Consider the following 22,121-nt stretch of genomic DNA (forward strand, 5'->3'; position numbering starts at 1 on the left):
TTCCCACCTGTGTGTTTTTCTGAAAAAGCACAGTATTAATTATTTATCAAATAAGTGGAGTTCTTTCAGTTCACCTGCCTGCAAGTGCTCACAGTTCACGAACATTTTCCCCCCATTCTGAGTCAGTGTTTTGTGTATAGGTTTGTGTGTGTATTTATATAAAACACACAAATAAAAAATATATATTTGGTATGTGTAGATATATGCCTTTGTGTATGTCAGGGGAAGGGGATTGGTGATATTTATTCTATGTCTTAACTAGCTCAAGATCATTAGAAGTCTAGATTAGCATTTCTGTGCAAAGGGTAGAATACCAGGAGGGATCTTTTTGTCCTGGTTCTGCTGGCTATGAAACTTAAGGCAATGTACTTAAATCTCTTGGTGTCTACTGTTTGCTACCTGTAAAATGAGATAATCATATCTAACATCTGAAGACAATAATGAATCATGAATTATCACGTGGTAAGTGCCCAAGGCAAATGGAGGTTAAGTACCTTATGAGACAAGGTGATATTGTTTAAGTAGTAAAGGTATTAGATTATATTCCTTCCTTATCATTCCTTCTCTCAAAGGAAAGGTGAGAGAGGTCTTTCTACTGTACCTCTATGAGAATTTGAGTCCAGGTCATTAAGGGATTTTTCGATTGCGAGAGGGTTGAATGAGTAAAAGCATTATGTTGAGACAGGACTAAAAAGCCTTAGAGAATATAGGAAGAATTCATCTGGCAGCCCATGGTATAGCCACAGCAAAGAGTTACTCAGATAATCACCTTTAGGTCCCTGTAATCAAGTGCCTAGAGAAGACAAGGCTCTAAGTGACCCAAGTATTTAGTGCCATGAGCATTTTAGTGAAAATAAGCTTAATGGAGTTAGTTGGTGGCTTCTAATGTACTGGGGAACATAGGGAAAGAAAATAATGAGCATGGGGCTTTTAATTTAATGTCAGTGGTAATGACCTGTGTACTACTAAACTGAAGCTTTAGGAGCCCCTGTGTAGTGCCACCATCTGTGAGAATGGCATGGTTCTGTTAGGGGTTGTTCCCTCAGCCTTGGTGCCAGATTAAAGAAGGCCCAGAGCAGAGTTACAACCAACATTCAACATGAGCAAGAAACAAACATTTTGTGTTGTTAGCCACTGAGGTTTTAGAGATTGTTGCTCCTGGAGCATGAAAGATGATAATATAAAATCTGTTATCATATGCTTTTGGAAAATGCTCCCATAGAGTCCTATAGTAGGGCTCATTCTTTAATGATTGTGGACTTGTTCTTTAATAATTGTTCCAAGCATTGATTATGTCCCAATGCAGGTCTGCTTGACCATTCAGGAAGCTGCTACCGTAATTGTTACCCAGTACACATTGTATGTACTTTAAATAGCCATTCTACTTACGAGCTGTGTGATCTTGGTTAAGTTTCTGAACTGCTCTGTGCCTCAGTTTCTACATCTGTAAAATGGAAATATTTTTGTTGCTTATCTCATGGAGTTTAGAGGATTAAGTTTATATAACATCTTCAAAGCAGTATCTGACATGCAGTAAATATTTATTAAATGTATCTGTAAATATTTAATGAGTGTTTACCATGTTCCAGATCCCAAGCATAAGCAGTTACTTATAAGCCCTTATACTTAAGGGTTTATAAACATGAATGAAGATATATTGGTTCCAATGTTTTTGGAGCTCATAGATCTAGGTAGAGAGATCTGTTAAAAAATGATAAATCATGAAGAGGTGTGGTACTGCAAGAATATTTATGAGGGAGACTGAGCTAATTTGGAGAGTCAAGAATGGATGGCCCTGAAGGAATGACATTTAAGAGATAGAAGATGAGCAGGTGTAGCCACGATGGAGGTAGAGATGGGGGTAGTGATAGATTCAAGGACCCTAGAGGGGGAAGCAACTAGGCACATCAGGGACCCGAAAGAAGCAGTGAGGCAGGAGTGGTGGAGGGGACAGGGCCAAATAGAGTGAGGCCAGAGCCCTGGAGCTGTGTGGCAGAGGAGAGCATCGCAGTCTTTGCCGGCATCCTGGCCGTGGTTGTGTGGCCCTGGGCAAACACCTTCTCCAGGCCTGTTTCCTCATTTCTAAGGTAAAGAGTCCTTTTAGTTCCAAAATTAATATTCAAGGATTTTACTTGCCTTTTCCTTTCCTTGTTTCAAAGAGCCAGTGAGGCTGTCCCAAAAGTTGTTTCTAACAAACTCATTGTTTAGAGAGAGCTAAGAAGAACAATCAAAAGGAAAGGAAGAATAGATTCTTTCTGGTCTGATGCTTAACCTGACTTTTATGTGGTAAAATCCAGAGTCATGATGGCTGACCCTTGAGCAGCTCTGGGTCCCCGGATGACATTTAATCTTGCTTGAGGATGGCATCATAAGGAAATCTCCTACTAGACGTCAAAGGCAGGAGTTAGGTTCATGGTCCCCTGTCCCTCCTCTGCTCATAGGATTGTGGGCTTTTAAGAACTTTTTTCTCTTGTTGTTTTTTTCTTCTCCGACTGCATGGTGAGATAATTTTAGCATTTATAGAAAACGGTGCTCCCCATTGAGTTTATATGTTAACCCCTCCTGAAGTGAATGGTGCATGCAGTGGAAGAAATTCATTTTTTCTTTTATTATTTTTCATTAAAAAATTATTAGTCTCTAGTACATTTGAATCCCAGAGCAAGCAGGAAAGTTTTAAAAATGGATAGATACTTCTGTATTTTGAAACTTCTCTAGCCCTAATTGTGAATTTTTTAGGCCACATAGGATTTTGGTTGTGTGTCCTCTTGTGTACCTTGATTGCTGCAACAGTAGCACCAGGATAGTATTACTTTGTTGAGTAACTATGCTTTCTGTCCCAGAGGGGAATAATTATCCACATTTTGTGCTGTTTCTCAATGGAATCTTTGTGGAAATGTGAGGTTCAGCAGGGGTGTGTGGGGAGACCGTGGAGTTGGGAGGGTCCACTTTGGAATAGGCTGCTCTGAGACGCCCACCCTCTTCTCAGTTCTCCCCGCCCCACCTGCCACACTGTCCTTGAGAAGTGAGCACTATGCTGGGCACCCCCTGTTGAGCTCTTTCTCCTGTCTGAGCTTCTGTCAGAGTGCTCTTCATGTTGGGTAATTGTAGGTGCCCCTAGAAGGCCCCTGGGATCATGGACTGCAGGATCACCTGGCAGGTACCTTCAAAGTAGTGCACATGTCCTAAGTATCTTCATAAGGACAGATACAAGGAGAATTCATACTTTCCCCTAAAGTTCATCTGCCTGAGAGCAGGCCTGCAGTCTACAGGGTCTCCTGGCTTCCTGTCCCTCTGTCACTTGACTCACCCCCATCTCTAATCTCATGGTGGGACCCTGCTCCTGCTCCAAGTTGGAAGACCTCTGGCATGCTAAGCAGAGGAAGGGTGCAAAATATTGGTCTTAGTAAGTAAAATTGCAAAAATGATGAATGTAATGACAGGTTAACACCTGTTTTCTTGCCACTTATACAGCTCCTTTACTTTGGGCAGAATTGAAGTAGTACCCAAAGGATGTCAGCTACTAGATATTGCTGGATGGTGGCTGGCACACATTTGGGCATCTGACTTGGAAGGAGTTCAAGAGAATTGAGGCATATTGCTGCAACAAAACTCCTGCAGTGCTACTTGTTGATGTGAATGCTTTTGCTAAAAAAAGAAAAATGCAATTAAAATGACACTTGAAATTTGGCTCACTCTAGGAGTGTGTGAAATATACCTGATTTACATATGTTAGTTTAAAAAATCTTCATTTGCTTATCTGGTTAAGAGATACATTTTCAAAAATTTTTACTTTTTAAATAATTGCCAATATTATAATACATATGTAGCTTTTAGTTATAGTTTTTTTTTAAGTGCAATTATTATTCAGGTCAGAAAGTTTATTTTAAACTTAGAGCCTTGGCAAAGGAAAATTAAAAACTCAAACCAGTGAATATGCATATTTTTGTCATACAGAGGATTATGATAGAGTGATCAATAAAAGCTTTGAGCATAAAAGTATCATCAGATAAAATTCTGTGGAGAAAGAATATAGGTAATGTAAGTTACAAGAAAGAAGGAATGCTATAAAATTTGTTAAAGAAGCACCTATTCTTTTATGTTTTTTAAATGGATGATGGAGTTATCAAATCACCATGGTTTTTAGAGACGTGGGTTTTTTTTAATTTAAAAATTTTATTTATTTGAGAGAGAGAGCGAACACGTGCACACTCAAGCGGGCAGAAGGGCAGAGAGAGGGAGGCAAGCAGACTCTCTGCTGAGCAGGGATCCCAAGACTCATGGGGCTCCAACCCAGGACTCAGATCATGACCTGAGCCACACCAAGAGTCAGATGCTTAACCAACTTTGCCACCCGGGCTCCCCATGAGATGGGTTTTATTTCTAAATGTGAATATTTAATACACATGAATTATGACTTTTATAATTATTTAAAGTCATAAGAAATTTTATGTCTACTTAAAATTGTGCCAGGCAATACATAGATTTCCAAGTTTTATCTGCTTTTAGTTTGTGAAGGAGGCTGGTCTGGGATGCTACAGTGATTTCAAACTCTGGCTTGGGAGCACATACGAACAACACATATTTCTGAGCTCCTGTTCAGACTTATGAATCAGAAATTCTAGTTGGGGGGTATGAGTGGGACCTTATATGACTCCCTGATTGCCAGTGGATCCTAGGATCAGTGTTTGGCTCCCTTGTGTCCACTTGATTCTACTTTCAGGCCTGAAGTTCCTGTCTAGTCCTCCTGGGAAAGACTCATGAAGCAGCTGGTGACTCACACTGTTGGTGACTCATGTATGCAGGTCATGCAGTGGCACTCAGGTGGGAAGAAACCATGAAGACAGAAGTTCCTGAGGAGGCAAGAATGGAATGGGGACCCAGAACAAAGGCTATTTTGTCCATTCACTATAGAGGAGGTTCACATCCTATCCGTAAATGATCCTTGCAGAGCTCATCTGAAATGACATTTCTGAGCTCCCCTTCAATAACTTGCAGTTCTTTAGACTGACTAGTCAGGATTAATACTGGCCCAAGTTCTACCTAGGATTAGTCAGATAACATTGATTTGAAAATTATTTGACTACTAAAATTTGAGTCCATCAGATAATCATATGCAGTCAGTGATTTTTAGCCATCCTTCTGGATCTTTTGCTTGTAAAAAATTTCCTCAGGATATGAGATGTGGCTATTATTAGGCAGTATGAAATAGTCTGAAGGGTTTGACTTAATGGACTAAATTTGCTGCACATTGCTAGCGGTGCATTGTCTTTCTCTGTTCTTTCTTTTATGTGAGAAATTTGTTGCTATTTCCTGTGTCTCAACAAGATAAATGAACTAATTTAAAATATTTTCCACGCCTCATCTGTCCACTCCACAAGCTGTCAATGGGCTTGGATTGGGAGCTTGCATGCCAGCAGTCCTCAGCTGGGAGTATTGTTATTATGAAAAAAAGAATGTCGTTTCCATAGCAGCTTGGACTGCCTTTGCAAGTGTGCTTTCACATTCTTGCAGGATTAGGTAAGAAAGTCGATATTTGGTCGAGCTTTCTAAAGCACGTTTGCTTGACTTAAATGAAGTCATTACATTTCTTTCTTTTTTTTTTTTTAATTGAAGAGGTGGAAGAAAATTCTCAAGAATCGATGAAGGGAGAAATTTTCACAAGTTAAAAACTGAAACAGAAAGGAAGAAGAAAAATATTAGAGTTAATAAAATTTAGAATTATAAAAATTAAAATTGGAAAAAGTTACTACTGTTTGTCTTCAAGATAATGTTTCTAATTTTACATATTTTACAGGTTGGATAATTTAAAAATATGATGGAATTTTCACAGGTATATTATTTTTTACAGTCACTTGAATTCATCATATATTCCTTCATAGCACATTTAAAGGAAAAATTATATGCAGAACATCACAACGGCACACAACTGTAAGACATTTTCATCCTCTTTTGCATCAGGATCGAGCTCTTCACAGTATTTACTTATTGGTATTTGTAGAAAAGGCCGAGCAAAGAAGTGATAAGTTGGAGACCATTTTTACTGTTTCTGAGATAGTACAGACGGGTTCCTTTTAGATTTTCTGAACTTTTTTCTACTTAATAATACATTTTAATGAGTCTTTGGGGGAAGTCATAACTTTACTACACTGCTTATCACAGCCGCCTGCTCACATGACAATACTCTTGTGAGGTATAATATTAAAATCATCTCTGGCTAAAAGTGGATTTTGGCTTTTAGCCTAACACTGAGCAAATAACCTTTCCAGTGCAAGTTAAATGTTCCCATAAGCTCCTTAAAACCAAATTTTCCTTGTTAAAAAAAGTTACTGAATATAATTCCCAGAGGGTAGGGGATGGAAGCTATTTAAATCAGATTTAAAAAAATCCTTCCTGTATTTTGCTGGCTTTGCCTTTTTTTTTTTTTTTTAATGTTTGGTAGGTACTTCTTTTCTATGTTGGTTTAATGTGAGAGGTCAGAATTCTCCCAAGAAGGTTGATGGTCCATCAGATGGGTGCAGTTCTGTAGTTTGAACTGTGGCTTAAAGTAGAATGCCAGTGCCTGCCACCCAGTGCCCGCCACCCAGTGCCCATGTCTTCCCTGAAAATCTTTGCAGAATCTATCTCAAGCCCCATCTTTGTGCTTGATTGTGACCCTGTTGCTGTCCAGAACTCTGAACCTCCAGATCCCTCATAACACAAGGCCAGTCTTTCTGTGGTTTCCCCAGTAGGTCAGCCTTAAGGTAGATGAAAATTTGATAGATGCACTTATAACCTCCTCTGAGCTTTCTTGGGAACTTTGACAAGTACATTCTTTCTCCTAAATATTTTAACACACAGCCTTTAAAATGACATTTACCTCTTCTAGGACCATTTTTGACAGTGGCATGTAATAGTTTTATTTTTATTTTATTTGAAAACATCATTTGGGGTTTTATAGAAAAAAATAAAATATTTATCTCCACAGCTTGTTATCAGCAGGGAGGATAGGCATTCTTGGATGGATGGAAGGTTTATTGGTGGAAAGAGTCAAGAAGCTATTTTGTGATAAAGGATTTCTTTGCATTTTTTCCTCTAGTGAAGAAAATTGCTTGTGGGTTCTTGCTTAAAAAAAAAAAAAAATAATCCCCCTGGTGCTGCTTTTAATTTGATCAGGTTTAAAATGTTTTCAGAAGGGTTAAGCTTCCTTTGCATTCGTGTCTGGTGTGATCAAATGAAGGAATGGCTTTGGATTGGGCTAGATTTTTTTTATGATGCTGTTTGGCCTTTCTACAGAAGGTGCAGTATAGTGGGCCAGTCAAAACAATAGCACCAGTTTTACTTGACTTTGAGGTATATAGTGTATTCCCTTCCCGCTGACAGATTTGACTCCTGTTGTAAGAATTTATGTTTCCTATGCTATATATCCAGTGTACCCAACTGTCACTTTCAAAAAATAAGCATACCCCACAATATCAACCCACTGTCATGATTTCTCATATATGGCTACTGATAACTACTTTACCTGCAAGGGGTATATCCTGTTCTTGTTCATGAGGTAAAAGTTTGCAAGATAAAATATAATTCTGCTAGCGCATAGTATTTTATGAACAGGTGGACTAAGTTGTGAAAGACCATCATAAAGCCTAAAATCTGGGGGAAGAAACCCAAAAACTTCCACTGTTTGGGGGCTCTGTTTTTAATTTGATTCTCTGCTGAGTTCATGAATATTTCAGGTAGACCTGAACAGATGATTCTTTCTTCCCTGGAAGAAGATGGTTTTCAGTGGAAACTTTCAGTCTGTCACTTTTGTGGGAATGACTTTAACCTGATACAGAGTAGAGGTCCATATCCACCCAAGAGAAATAGGAAAACCCTGTGTAACACTGACAAACTTCACACAAGTCTAAGAATAAAATAAAAGTTTTCCCTACTAATATAGATCCCTTGTTTAACTGAAAAACTTAAAACTATTTAAAGAAAGAATTTTTCCCTTCTAGAGGAAGCAGGAATACATGCTCCCTATACTTGAACAAGGGTCTATGAGCCTAGATATCTAGCTTCCTATACTTGGAGGGGACATAGATACATATGTAAATAGATACATGATTTTTGCAACCCTGCTTTAAAAAATAGTTTACTAAACATGGCTACAGCAGAAAAAAATGAAAATACTTCAGAGTCCTGGATGCAAACCTTGAATCTGACAAAGAGATACCACCCCACCACCAGTTCATAAAAATAAATCTGAAAGGCATACACTGGTGATAAAGAGTTAAGCTGTGGTCATCACACCTGCCATTGAAATGGGAAGCTAGAACTGAAGAATGAACATATTGGCTCACAGTTGGGAAGATGTTGACAGAAAAAAAAAATCACATGGCACTGATGGAGGCCAGGCCCAACAAGGGGACTTACTACAGTTTAGTTTGAGAAGAGTTGTTGATGCTTGTCCCACCGTAGGGCTCCAGCCACATGCTTAGCAAATGCTGCTACACTCTTTGTGAAGATTTGTTTAAAAATCACAGTCTTTTTGAACCTTGATGGTACACTCTGGTAAGCAGTGTGACTTGATGGTCTGCCCCATTTGTGTCATCTGCCCAGGTGCTTGTGCCTTTTGCTTTGGCAACCTGAAAGGAACTAATGTATCATCACATTTTCTGCTCCCACCCCACCCTATGCCCATCTTAAAAAAAAAAAAATGGCAAAGTTTGTAAACTTTAATGTTTAGTGAGTACTTCTGTACCCATTATCCCATTAATCCTCACAGTGATCCTCCCAAGTGGAGCTGTAGAAACTGAGGGTTAGAGGCTAAGAGGAGCTCACTCAGGAAGGCTCTTCCTTAGTGGGAGAGCTGGAACTAAAAATCCAGCCCTGCCAGTGCCTCTACTCCGGCAGGTGGGGGTAAGAGGTTTGAAGCAGCCTGAAAATTGTTCAAAAACCAGCAAGCATGATAAGCCCCAAATCTTAATTTATTACCAAAAATCTGGAGGCCTTGAACTATTTCCTCATTTTGCATTCATTTGACTAGAGCCAGTGAAAAAGATTCCAAAGAAAAATGTTTTTTTCTTTATAACTTACCATTGAAAAGAACTGCTTTAGTCTCAAAATTATAGCACTGAAACATATATGTATTATATACATATATATTGGGACAAAAGCAGCTTATATTTTTCTACTTTGAAGCTTGATGGACTCCTCTTGCATGGAGCAGGAAAGGGGCTCCCTCTTTCTACATAGGTGTATGCATGAGAGAAATGGAAGTGTGTGCATTCCAGGATGAACTGGATTATCTTCATCTTTTAAAAAAGTAACATGGATGACAGAACACATTTTAATTTTACGATTGCCAGTGAACCACAATATAAGCAGTAAATGTCTTTTAGAGTATGAACATGTTCTTTCACACGTCTGCTTGGGTAATTCACTGTTCTGTTTGAGAGGATCTCACAGAAATAGAATTTTTAAATATTGAGAAATCCATTAAGAAATGGAGGGAGAATCAAATGCTCATTGTAAGAGCCATGCCAAGGATAACTAAAATATGGCTTAGCATCTGAAAAATATTTACTTTTAATCAGAATGAACTTCTAAAGAAGTTAATATTCTCACCCTTTGGCTGAAGACTTCATTGTTGGGCTGGTCTAACATCTGTTTGAAGTTGGTCAGCCAGTTTTTCACGAAAGAACAAACAGTATACACAATGTAGATAAGATATTGTCTTTTTCCTGAAGAAAACCTGCATGTCTGGAACTGACTTACTCCTCTACTGCAGCTGCCCCCTTTTTAGTTGACCTGTTCCTGGCTTGCTGCAAAAACTAGGAAACTGAGGGTAGTACAAAGTGTCTTTGGCTCATTTTGGGAGCAATTCTGAAATGATAGTAGGGGAAAAAATAGCTTGGAAGATATCACAGTTTATATCCTATCCTTTTTTTTTTTTTTTTTTTTTTTTTGAGATTGTAAAAACAATAAAACAACAACCTTAAAAATGAAAAAGAAAAATCCAGGGTTCCAATAACCTAAACATGATGTTCTTCATTTTTACCTATTCATTGAAATCTCTGTTCATTTGTTTTTTTTTTAAGATTTTATTTATTTATTTGACAGGGAGGTGGGGGGAGAGAGAGAGAGCGAGCGAGCGCACACACAAGTAGGCAGAGCAGCAGGCAGAGGGAGAGGGAGAAGCAGACACCCCACTGAGCAGAGAGCCCGATGAAGGGCTCCATCCCAGGGCTCTGGGATCATGACCTGAGTCAAAGGCAGATGCTTAACTGACTGAGCCACCCAGATGCTCCTGAGATCTCTGTTCATTTGTGTGTATGGTTGTAATCACTGTGTTCATAGTGATTGTAGACATTTTTAATTGTTCTGTGTCAGGAATACTTAACTCTTCTGTTCTGTGGATTCCTTTGGCAGTTTTTGGTAGAGCGTATGGATCTCTTTACAGAAAAATGTTTTTAAATATTTAAAATAAAATACACAGGATTATATAGGAAACAATAATATTGAAGTATACTTACTAAATAATAGTTTAAAAATTAGCTTGTGATATGGTAACATGTGCTTTATTACCAATGTATTACATAATAAGATGTGACAAAGTCATAGTTACTTAGTTTCTGAGTAATTGTGAGCATAAATGTTTTGGAATTGTGGATCTGAAGGTGGAAGGGAAGGCAGGAGAGTTGAGGAAAGTTGTCATGCCTGATGGTCTCTATCACCTGGGTGAAGCAAGAGGCTCATTTGTAGTTGTTAGAATGTGAGGGGTTGGGCTGGAGTTGGAGAGAGGTAGGGTCTTGGAACAGATAGGGCAGCACTGCTTAGTTTTTACTATGTCTCAGGTACTATGCAAAACTTTTTATGTATGTCATTTCCTTTGACCCTGGGAACACCTTCATGAAGAATAGTGGCTGTTGTTGTCTTTACTTGACCAGTGTAGGAACTAAGGTGGGAGAAATTACCCACAAATAGATCATTCACTACCCCTCAGATAGTGAAGTCTGCCTAAATAATCCAGAAGCAGTATCCCTGATTGGCAACACAAATGCAAGCCTGCATTGGGGACAGTGATAGGAATCAGTCCCAAACCTTTGATGGGAGTCCATTTTACTGCCTTTTGTCCACTTCCTAAATTGAGAAAGATAAAAAGAATTACTAAATGACTCTAAGAGCCACTTAAGATTAGAAATCTCAAGCTTGTCAATTCCAAAAGATAAATCCTCAGACTCACAGTTAGGTGATTTTTCTCCTGAAGCGACCATCATAGAAACCTGAGCGGAGCAAGGCAGTGGGTTGGGAGCTGCAGAAGAGGGGATGGGCTCCGGACTGGACAGTCTGTGTTTATACCTTGAATTGGCTCTTCCCAGGACCGCAGTTGTCTCTGCTGGAGAGGTTCTTCCTCTGAGAAGTCACCTGGGACACATCTGCATGGCATTCATTGACTTTATAGCTTTCCATCACTGCTTCCTCAGGGTTGTTTGGAGACACGTTGGGGGTATTTTAACTTAAGCATAAATTTTCTCATTGTGGTCTAAGACTGGTGTAATTGAAATACAAGAGGCATTGAGGTTGGGGATGGGCATGGATAGGACAGTTCATGGGTGACAGTCTCTAATAAGGATCAGATGTATGCGGGAGCCTTGGGACAGCTGGTGCTCAGAACAGGAAGTGTGTCCCAGCACAGCACCTTGTGTAGCCTTTAAAGAAAAATGATGAGGCTTCTGTATGTTTCCTTTTCCCAACCCCTAGAATAAGTAGTACTTACCAAGATAAGTATATGCAGCAGTAGCGTTTATAAATGTTCATTTAAACTGTTAAAGACTGCATGTAGGAAGTTGGATAAGAGGCTGGCGCTTAGAACCTGACTCAGGGACCCAGTTCCCTTGTTACAGATGAGCATATGGGAAATATTTATACTGTTCCATCCAAGGCCTCACCAAGGAATGCAATTTCAATAAATATACATAAAATGGAGATCTAAGAAACCATACACACACAGCTCTCTGTAACAAAACTTTGAACAAAACAACTCTGAAGCCTTTGATTGGGTTGAATATCTGCACTGTCTCAAAACAAATACTGCTAAGGATAATTAGTCTCTGTCTTTGGTTTACTTATTTTTTGGTCAAATATCTTACGGCCTTCAGGCTTGAGGCCAGAAATAAATAGAACATGTTTTATAGTCCTTGATTTGATAATGCCAATACCAAACATATCTGATATTCATAATAAATAAAGTTTCTTGGGGGAAGGGGAGGGCTGTCCTTGGAGCACTGGAAAGGTTTGTAAGCCAGCCTTCTGAAATAGTGTGAAACAGGAAAATTGTGTTTCTTTTTAGATTTCACACTGAGAATTAAATGATTAAAATATTATCATTCCGAACATTAATTCAGAGAGATGTAAAAGCAATGGAGTTTTGAAATCCACCTAATTTACAAGTAACTTTACAAATCTGTTTTTTTTAATAGGCTAGAGAGCATATATCAGTGACTTTAGCAGGGCCTACTTGTACCAAGGACAGAGGGTCTTTTTAAAATTTTTAAGTAAATAATTCAGTAATTTTGAGTTCAATTAAATGCTTTATTCAGGGAGAGTAAGAATTCCTGTTTGAGCTCTTGTAAACAATAATTTCAAATAATGAAATTTGCTCTAGAAAACAGGTGGTCTTTAATATTAACATAAAAAGAAATAAAAATGCAAATATAAAAGTACTTAGAGAATGTTTATTTTGTGACTTAGGAGGCTTATTTTTGCCGCCTATCAGCTGAAAATGTTTAGTGACTCTTAATAAGTACTCAGAATGAGATTTGTCTAAAGCTCTCTGTATGCTGTAATTGTATGCCCCGTTCACCCTTTAAATTTGAAATAAACTTGAAATGAAGAATGAACCCGAACAGGCTGTTAGAGAAGTAGAAATGATAAGTGATTGATTTTTCTCAGCATAGATAACATTGCCTATTTTGTGATTCAGCAAATGTTGCTATATACTATGAGTGAAGTGCCTCTCTCAACATGAGATTGTGATGTTGCCTATAATTTATTTGCAAATGCTGCTTTTATGTCTGGGTTTTCTGCACAGCCCAAGTAGTAAGTGGAGAGGGGAAGGAAAGTTCTGTTTTCTGTTGAGGAAGAGTAGGAGAGGAGAGCAGGAAGCCTTCGGAGGCTAGCCTATTTCCCCCTGGACCTTCTCTCACTCTTGTTTAATTCTGGGCCCTTCCCCTCCTGTGACTTGTCCATGTTGTGCCTGCACCAAGCTAGCCTTCAAAACCAGGGCTGTCTGACTTCTCAGTCCATGCTTCCAACTACAACAGAATACACATAGGGAAGTCAGGAGAAGTGTGGTGTTTGGTCAGGGTACTCCCCAGATAACTTGCTTGTACATTGTGCCAGGTGCCTTTGATAATAACAAGGTGACTTAGATTTGTCTAACTCCAGGGGAGCAAAAGATGGACAAGCAAAGAGACATGCCTGAACAATAGCATTTCGGGTCTTTCTGATTTTCTGGATGGGCTGGTCTGGAGAATTGCTTGGTTGCTTGAGGTTTAAACCTAAGTCACTCAGAAAATTGTCATAAAATAGCAGTTCTGTTTTCCATCTGAAAATTAGTCACCACTATTTAGCGTTCGTGAGTCTCTCATTGTGGCAAGTGAAGGTGAGATTCATGTCAGATACCATCCAAGCAAGACCTTCTGAGATCATTTCTAGCCTGTCATTGCTCACACTTCTTCACTCAATTTTGCTCATGTTTCTCCAGCTCTGAGCTTTGTTACATCTATTATAGAATACACGTAACTTTGTCTTTCCTCACGCTACTACATGTGTGCTGGCTGTGACCTGCATCTCCTTCCTGGGTGAGCATAGGCATCCACATGCTCTTGCTAGCTTCTTGAGTTCTCTAAAACCCTGCCAGTGGCTTCTCTGAACCATGTGGCAGACCCAGTATCCCTGTCACTCTCGGCTCAACCAGTGTGTGGCATGTCCTCGACACTCTCCAAGGCAGTGTCTGACCTGGTGCAAAAGCCTTGCACTTTGTCTCTAAACTTCCAAGAAAGTAATTACAAGAAACTTCTGACTTGGGAGAAATCCCACTTTTACTTTTTCACAAGGGCTCTAGAGCTAGCCTGATGGAACTGATCCCATGGTGCCTGGACTCAGTGACTTGTGTCCTCAGTTCAGGGCAGGTGCATAGGTCACCTGCCTGAGCTCTGCTGCTGCATGACTTGAGCTGTCTAAGCAGAATCATACTTGCTTTCTTGTCCTGTACACGGTGTCCCTTGAGTGGCTGTCATGAAGTTCATCTTCTCTTGCCCCTCTTTGAGACCTTCTCAGTGGAAGGATGCTGGAAGGTGCTGGGTTGGAGGAAGGTAACCAGCTAAGGCACACATGTTCATCTCACCTTGGTTCTCCAGCCCTCTCTTCTTATTCTGATGATCACTGCAAAGCTTTTGTTAAGCTATTCTTATATGCTGGATTAAGCTGGTTGAATACACAGATGGTATCTTTTTCATTTTAATATCTCCTTTCACATTTTGCAGAATGCCTTTTATATGAAAGATATTTATTAGGTATTAAAATAGCTGAAAGAATGAATTTTTAAAAAATATTTTATTTATTTATTCATGAGAGCCAGAGAGAAAGAGAAAGAGAGAGGGAGAGAGAGAGAGAGAGAGAGAGAGAGAGAGAGATGTAGGCAGAGGGAGAAGCAGGCTCCCTGCAGGGAGCCCTGTGCAATCCCTGGACCTGGGATCATGCCCTTGAGCCAGAGGCAGATGCTCAACCACTAAGCCACCCAGGTGTCCCTGAAAGAATGAATTAATACATGGTATATAATAAAGAAACATTCATTTAGTCAGTAAGTATTTATTGAGCACCTGCTGTGTGTAGTCAGTGTTCTGGTGCTAGGATTAAAAGGTGCTTCCAGAAGGATTCCTATTTGATGAATTTCCCTGTGGTGTATCTTCTGATCTAAAATAAAAAGTGTGACTGGGCTGTTGACATAATACTTTTTAAAAGTCATTTGTTAATTTGTCAGTTTTTGTCTGAACTGCTATGGCTTGTCCAGTTCTAGACTTCTTTTATGTTTCTTATTTGAAATTTCCCAGGGTTGACAATGACTGTCTAGCCTTGTTTTGAGTAAGTGTAGCCTTTAATCTGATCCCTACCACCTCTGTCCATTTTTCTAGCTCTGTCTTTTGGCCTGGCTGAGCTCATTCCTCTGCCCTTTCCTCTTTATCTTGCTACTTGACTTTTTCTTAGCTTCTCATTTTTTTGTGGGGTGAATCTCACCAAACAACAAGCAATGAGATAAATGACTTCTGATACATATCATAAATAAGGATTTAATTCAACACAATTGACACCATAGCCACATATTTTAATGCTCTGAACTTGAAGTGTAGAAATAACTTTTCATGAGGAGGGTGGGGAAACAGAGGACTTCTGTTATGAGCTGATGTATGAGTATTCAGATTGAGTTTTGCTGTACCATTACATAGTGTCTGCTATTCACAATATCCTGAGATGGCTGAGGTCAGACGGTTCTGTGTAGTGTGCTGCCTCTCACAAAAGCAGCCCAACCCTATAGTGTCAGTCCACCATGGACCTTGGTGTCCCGTGTTCCCTCTCCCCTCCTTACCCACCTGCTCTTGAGCTTTCTGGGTAAACTGTTTTCTCTTGGTATCGATCTGCCTCTCTCTCTGCTCCTTCTGAATCTTGCTCTTATATGACACCTGTTGCAGTCTGCTTTTCCTCCTGGCTAAGATGTTTCCATGTCTGTTGTCTCCTGGACTGTAAGCTTTTTGCTGTATGACTCAGACTGCATTATATCAGTGTTCCTCCAGTGACTGACTTAATGAATACTGATGAACAGAACATAAATTTTACAGATAGAATTGAAAGAGAACAGGAGGATTCTCCATTAAAACCTGTGTTTAAGGTCTTGAAGTAAAATGCAAGTTTCAGCCTCAACAGTAATGTTATCCATTGAGTCTAACGTTATTCCCTCTTTCAGTTGGGAATGTTAGTTTGCTGTGCAGCACTTGGAAAAAGTGTCTTTGGATAGCAAAAGGAAAAGGGAATTAGCTAATATATCATTATCATTAGCTTGTTACTTGTCTGATAGGGAAACATTAGTTAAAAAGCATTCGTTATCTGTTTTAGAATTACTTGCCTATTTATGGAAGAAAAAAGAATCATAAAATTGTCAAAACAACAGTAAAATCATACTGCAAATCATATTAAAAGAAAAAAAAAAGGATGGGATGTACTTTGAACTTCCAACTCCTTCACAGCTCATCATTTCTTGATGCCCTTTGCCAAGCTGTGTGCTCAAGGAATCTAATGATACACAAAGCCTCATTGCCAGATACTTCATTAATTCCTCAACCCATTAGGAGCCTTAATGGCCTATGCCATTGGAATAAGTATGGAAATCCAGTCCCCCAAGAAAGTACAGTGCTCTATAAATCATACTCGCCCGAGGATTCTCTCAGCCCTTGACACAGAAGAATAGATGAAAAATCATTGTACTTCCTGAAGTGCCTTATCCTAGAGGATCTCAGAATAATCGACATCCTTTAACCCTTTAATCCTCAGTCCATGGTTCTCAAAGTGTGGTCCCTGGATCAACAGCATCAGCACCACTGGGAGCTTGTTAGAAATGCAAATTCAGTGGCCCTAGCCAGGCACACTGAGACTCTAGGTGTGGGGCCAGCCATCTGTAGCTATGACTCTGCAGGCCTCCCTGTGACTCTGACTGGCTCTAAAGTCCCTGTGGAATAGTTCTATAGTGAGGGCTCTTTTTTCTTTCTTTCTCTTTTCTTTTCTTTTCTTTTCTTTTCTTTTCTTTTCTTTTCTTTTCTTTTCTTTTCTTTTCTTTTCTTTTCTTTTCTTTTCTTTTCTTTTCTTTTCTTTTCTTTTCTTTTCTTTTCTTTCTTTCTTTCTTTCTTTCTTTCTTTCTTTCTTTCTTTCTTTCTTTCTTTCTTTTTTCAGTGTTGAGGAAACAGATGAGCAGGTGCATAGCTTCACCGTGATCTACTTGTTTGGACTCACTTTAATGTAGCTATTACATCCCAGCCATCCTCCCTAGGAAACAGGAAGGGGAAGGACACTTTATAGTCACTCTCTCGTGTCGTCTTTGCTAGCATTTTCCTGCTGTGCTGGATAGCAGCCCGCCTCAACTTTGTTCTGAAGCACCCAAAATGGTGGTCTTCTAGGCTGCCTTATTTGACTTCTCAAACTGCCTGATTCATTAACTGTCATCTACTGACTGGCTCTTCATCCTTTTCCTAGTAGGACAGTAGTACCTCCATGGATTGCAGGAAGAATGACCCTATCTTTCTGAACCTTTTCTGCTTCTGAATGCCTGATAATCTAGCTGTTCACACACTCTCTGCTACCCCTGTCCTTCTAGAATCTGTGTTGCTCCTACCCCCATCCATTTTTACTAAGGCCGCTGCTAGAGAGGGTCTTTCTTACAGAAGACAGACTGTCCAACCTTGATCTTCAGTTAGCGGCTCTATTTAGAGGAAGACGTAAAATTTCTGTCAACAAAAGATAACAGAGTAAAAAACTCAAAATTTACCTTCCTCCAATAGCTATTTTCCTAACCCAAGTCCTCATCATCCTGTGCCTCAATATTTCTGTCACTTCCTAACAGTTTGTTTTCCCACCTTGATCCATCTTTGCTGTGAGAGTGATCATTCTTTTTATTTTTATTTTTTTCTTTTTTCTTTTTTAATTTAAATTTTAGGTAGCTTACATATAGTGTAATATTGGTTTTTCTGGAGTAGAATTCAATGAACACCCAGTGCTCCTCATAACAAGTGTCTTCCTTAATACCCATGACCCATCCAGCCCATCCCCCACCTACATCTCTCCATCAGCCATCAGTTTGTTCTCAGTCGTTAGGATAGTGATCATTCTTAAATACTAATTCTATCAATTCTTAGCCTATTAACTTCAAATATGTGCTTATGGCCTATGTGGCAGGGGTCAGCAAACTAAGGTGTGTGTTTGCTGTTAGAAATAAAGTTGTACTAAGGCAGGAAACCACAAATGTTGGAGAGGATGTGGAGAAAGGGGAACTTTCTTACACTGTTGGTGGGAATGGGAACTGGTGCAGCCACTCTGGAAAACTGTGTGGAGGTTCCTCAAAGAGTTAAAAATAGTTCTGCCCTACGACCTAGCAATTGCACTGCTGGGGATTTACCCCAAAGATACAGATGCAGTGAAACGCCGGGACACCTGCACCCCGATGTTTCTAGCAGCAATGTCCACAGTAGCCAAACTGTGGAAGGAGCCTCGGTGTCCATCAAAAGATGAATGGATAAAGAAGATGTGGTCTATGTATACAATGGAATATTACTCAGCCATTAGAAATGACAAATAACCGCCATTTGCTTCAACATGGATGGAACTGGAGGGTATTATGCTGAGTGAAATAAGTCAGTCGGAGGACAAACATTATATGGTCTCATTCATTTGGGGAATATAAAAAATAGTGAAAGGGAATAAAGGGGAAAGGAGAAAAAAATGAGTGGGAAATATCAGAAAGGGAGATAGAACATGAGAGACTCCTAACTCTGGGAAACGAACTAGGGGTGGTAGGAAGGGAGGTAGCAGGGGTTGGGGGTGACTGGGTTACGGGCACTGAGGGGGTCACTTGATGGGATGAGCACTGGGTGTTATTCTGTATGTTGGCAAATTGAACACCAATAAATAAATTTATAAAAAAAATTTAAAAAAAGATAGACATTAAAAAAAAGAAAAAATAAAGTTGTACTGAAATACAGTAAGTCATCATTTGCAGATTATCTGTGGCTGCTTTTGTGCTACAGTGGCAGAGTTGAGTATTTGCAACGGGGACTCTATACCATACAAGCCTAAAATATCTATTATCTGGCACTTTAAGAAAAAGTTTACTACCCTTGGTCTGTTTACACATAATACAGTGGCATATTTGGGTTTAGCTCTGCCAATTTAAAACGTTTTTTTCCCTTTGTGCTTGTTTATTCTGCTTCTGTTTCCTTCCTTTCGTGTCTTTGTTTGAACTTATTATTTTTCCTTATTCTGTTTTGTTTTTCACATCATTAGGTAATTGATACTTTTACCCCTGTCCCAGACAATTCAAGAACGTTAGAACATTTTAAACGTCCTTTGCCACTTCTTTATGTGCTTAAATTGTCATCTTTTCTAATTCTCTATATTTGAAACCCAGAAGACATTACTATTACTGTTTATAAAGTCAGTATTCATTTAGACTTATCTACATATTTAGCATTTTGGTTGCTCTTCACTTCACACATACATCTCATCTTTGTATATGGAAAAGAAAAGAAAAAGGCTTTATGTTTGGCCTCACATTTGAATGATAATTAGGCTGAATATAGACCAAATTTAATTTTCCTCCGGAAACTGAAGACGTTGTTTTGTTATCTGTTAGCATTCACCATTGCAAATTAGAGATCTAATGGTAATCCGATTTTTCTCTTTTCTTCTCTGGAAGATTTTGAGATTTTTCTCTTTTTATTTTGAGGTTAATATGTGTGTAGGTGATTTTTTTTTTTTTAAATCCTACTTGTTGGGCTTTTTTTCAAGTCTGGAAAATTTCTGTTATTTCCTCTTTTTTTTATTCATCTAAGATGCCTTTTAGAAAGATAATAGAACATCTGGATCTCTTTTCCATTTTGCTTAGCATTTGTGTTCTATTTTTTAAAATTTTCTTCTGTGTTCTGTATAATCTCTAGGCTCCATATTCCATTTGCTAATTTGACCTTCAGTGGGATACAATCCAATATTCAGCACATCTTGATTTTTTTTGACTGATATTTTGAATTTCTTTACTATGTAGTTGTTACTTATTTTCTAATTAATGAGGTATATTTTGGAATCTCTATCATTATATACACTTTACCTCTTTTCAACTCAGTTTGTACTTCCACTTAACTTGACTCCTTAGGTCAGATATTCTTCTATTTAGTAATCATAGCACCTCTCGTTTATTTTTATTTTCCCTCAAATGATTGTGATTTGAAAGTATCTGGTTATATTTTAGTTGTGCATGGTGTGTACACTTTTTCCTTCTTCAGCCCAAATGAGAATCCACTTATCTTACTGGTGAATAATGAGTCAGATTTTAGGATTGGATTCAGATCAAAGAGGATTACCTCACTGTGGTTAATGATTGGGCAGGATGGGCCATCGGCTGGTCCAACAGTGAGTAGTTTGTCTTTTAGGTTTTTGCTTCTACTCTTGGCATTGGCCTTGCCAGAACCATCTCCTCAGAGGTACCAACTTACAACTGTTTGCTGGGGATATGCTCCCTGTCATTACTTGCAGTTTTTCTTGGTAGTCAGTACTATTATGGTTTTACTCTTTTTCCTTTATCTTTATGTAGGGATTGGAACTGGGAAAGTTGTAGCACAGACTGAGTCCATCATCTTGATCCAATCAGCCATGTGTTTCCTGAAGGCCTTCTTGCCTTCCTGTCTTGACTCCAGGCATAACTTGTTGCACCAGTCATTCAGGTTCCATATAGGTCTTTGTCTCTACTTCTTTCAATGTGCTTATTACATTTACATTGTACCATTGTTAAGAACTATTTGTCCTTGTCTTTGCCCTGCTGAATTAAGTTCTGTGGCCCAGACATGTGTAGGTGTCACATTGCCACAGATGTTTCATCCAGGATACAGAACAACTGGTTTAGTAGCAAGCAAGTGAAAATGGCGTTTGGAAATACAGCACAAACTGTACTATAAGATACAGAATGGCTCCCCTAGTCCGTTTTATGTATTTCTGTATCTCCTCAAAAACCTGGTTGCTGTTTAAGTCAGACTTCCCAACTCTATGAATAAACATCTTCCAAAGCATCAAATTATAATAGTCTGACATTAGATTGACTTTGTAAGGATAATGGTTATATCCTTAGAAATGCCCACTTCTCATCTTCCTGGGAAAGGAGAGGCCTTCCCTTATGAGATTCCAAGAACTGAGTCCTCACTGGGCTTAAGTGTATTATCTCTGTTTCCTTTGCCTTTCCTGGAGGTCCTCTGTTTAATTAGGAAGTTGATGGTAGAAGAAGCTGGAGTTACCAATTCATTAATTAGCTTAAGTCATAATACTCTTTAGTACTCTTTTTTTTTTTTTTAAGATTTCATTTATTCATTCATGAGAGACACACAGAGAAAGGTAGGGACACAGGGAGAGGGAGAAGCAGTCTCCCTGCAGGGACCTCAAAGTGGGACTCGGTCGTGGGACCCCAGGATCATGATCTGAGCCAAAGGCAGTTGCTCAACCACTGAACCACCCAGATGCCTCAGTCTTTCCTACTCTTTTTTTTTTTTTTTTAAGATTTTATTTATTTATTCATGAGAGACACACATAGAGAGAGGCAGAGACACAGGCAGAGGGAGAAGCAGGCTCCATGCAGGGAGCCTGACGTGGGACTCAATCCTGGGACTTCAGGATCAGGCCCTGGACTGAAGGCGGCTCTAAACTGCTGAGCCACCAGGGCTGCCCAGTCTTTCCTACTCTTAAAAAAATCCTATTGAATTAGGAAAATGGGAAACCATTTTTACTTTCAGATCTGTCAATATCTGAACTTAGTCAAATGCTGCCCTTCAGGTAGTATGACTAGGCTCTTAAAAGATTGTCTGATTATGTCTGGGGCTCTTGATACGAGTTTTTCCTATTTTATCTGCCATCACATATCTAAAAATTGGAATTGGCAAAAAAAAAAAAAAACTCAAAATACCAAGAATTACCAAGAATGTATTGACACTGATAGCAACAATTGCTAAGACACCTAGATATTAAATAATGCTTTTATTCAGATTATAATGGGTCCTATTTCAGTTTTGTGGTTCTGTGGTGTGTGTGTGGGTGTGTGTGAGATAATCAGCTAAGCCACATCCTTAACTCCCACTTAAAAGTATTTAATTGTACATTGAATCCAGGTGTATAAAAATGCCTGGCATGTAGTGCCCTTATGGGGACTAGTGAGAAATAAGACTGCTCAGATAGACTCTAAAGGCCTATTATAAGCTTTTCCCTTCCATGTCATACTGTTCCTTCTTTCTGGAATGTTTTGGAGATAAGGAGAAGCCTTTGAGGACATTTAAGCAGGGGGCTGACACTGGATTTGTGTT

The 22,121-nt window shown here is 39.1% G+C and overlaps 1 protein-coding gene and 1 long non-coding RNA gene across 15 annotated transcripts in view; one reads left to right on the top strand and one right to left on the bottom strand.

Moving 5' to 3' along the window:
- KDM4C (lysine demethylase 4C) overlaps positions 1–22,121 on the top strand; it is a 410,759-nt gene that overhangs the window by 322,551 nt on the left and 66,087 nt on the right. The gene's annotated exons all lie outside the window — the stretch shown is intronic.
- Positions 1–22,121, bottom strand: part of LOC102151810 — a 50,945-nt gene that overhangs the window by 2,251 nt on the left and 26,573 nt on the right. For 2 of the 8 annotated variants that reach the window (XR_005366754.1, XR_005366747.1), the window contains one exon: positions 1,390–1,444. This is a non-coding gene — a long non-coding RNA (uncharacterized LOC102151810). Of the gene's footprint in view, positions 1–1,389; positions 1,445–10,268; positions 11,104–11,206; positions 11,400–11,653; positions 11,673–14,490; positions 14,516–14,810; positions 14,941–16,971; positions 17,517–22,121 lie in introns of those variants that run through there. The other 6 variants (XR_005366746.1, XR_005366749.1, XR_005366753.1 and 3 more) reach the window with 6 other exon arrangements.

Source organism: Canis lupus, chromosome 11, assembly GCF_011100685.1.
Source record: "Canis lupus familiaris isolate Mischka breed German Shepherd chromosome 11, alternate assembly UU_Cfam_GSD_1.0, whole genome shotgun sequence".
Classification (NCBI taxonomy): domain Eukaryota; kingdom Metazoa; phylum Chordata; class Mammalia; order Carnivora; family Canidae; genus Canis; species Canis lupus.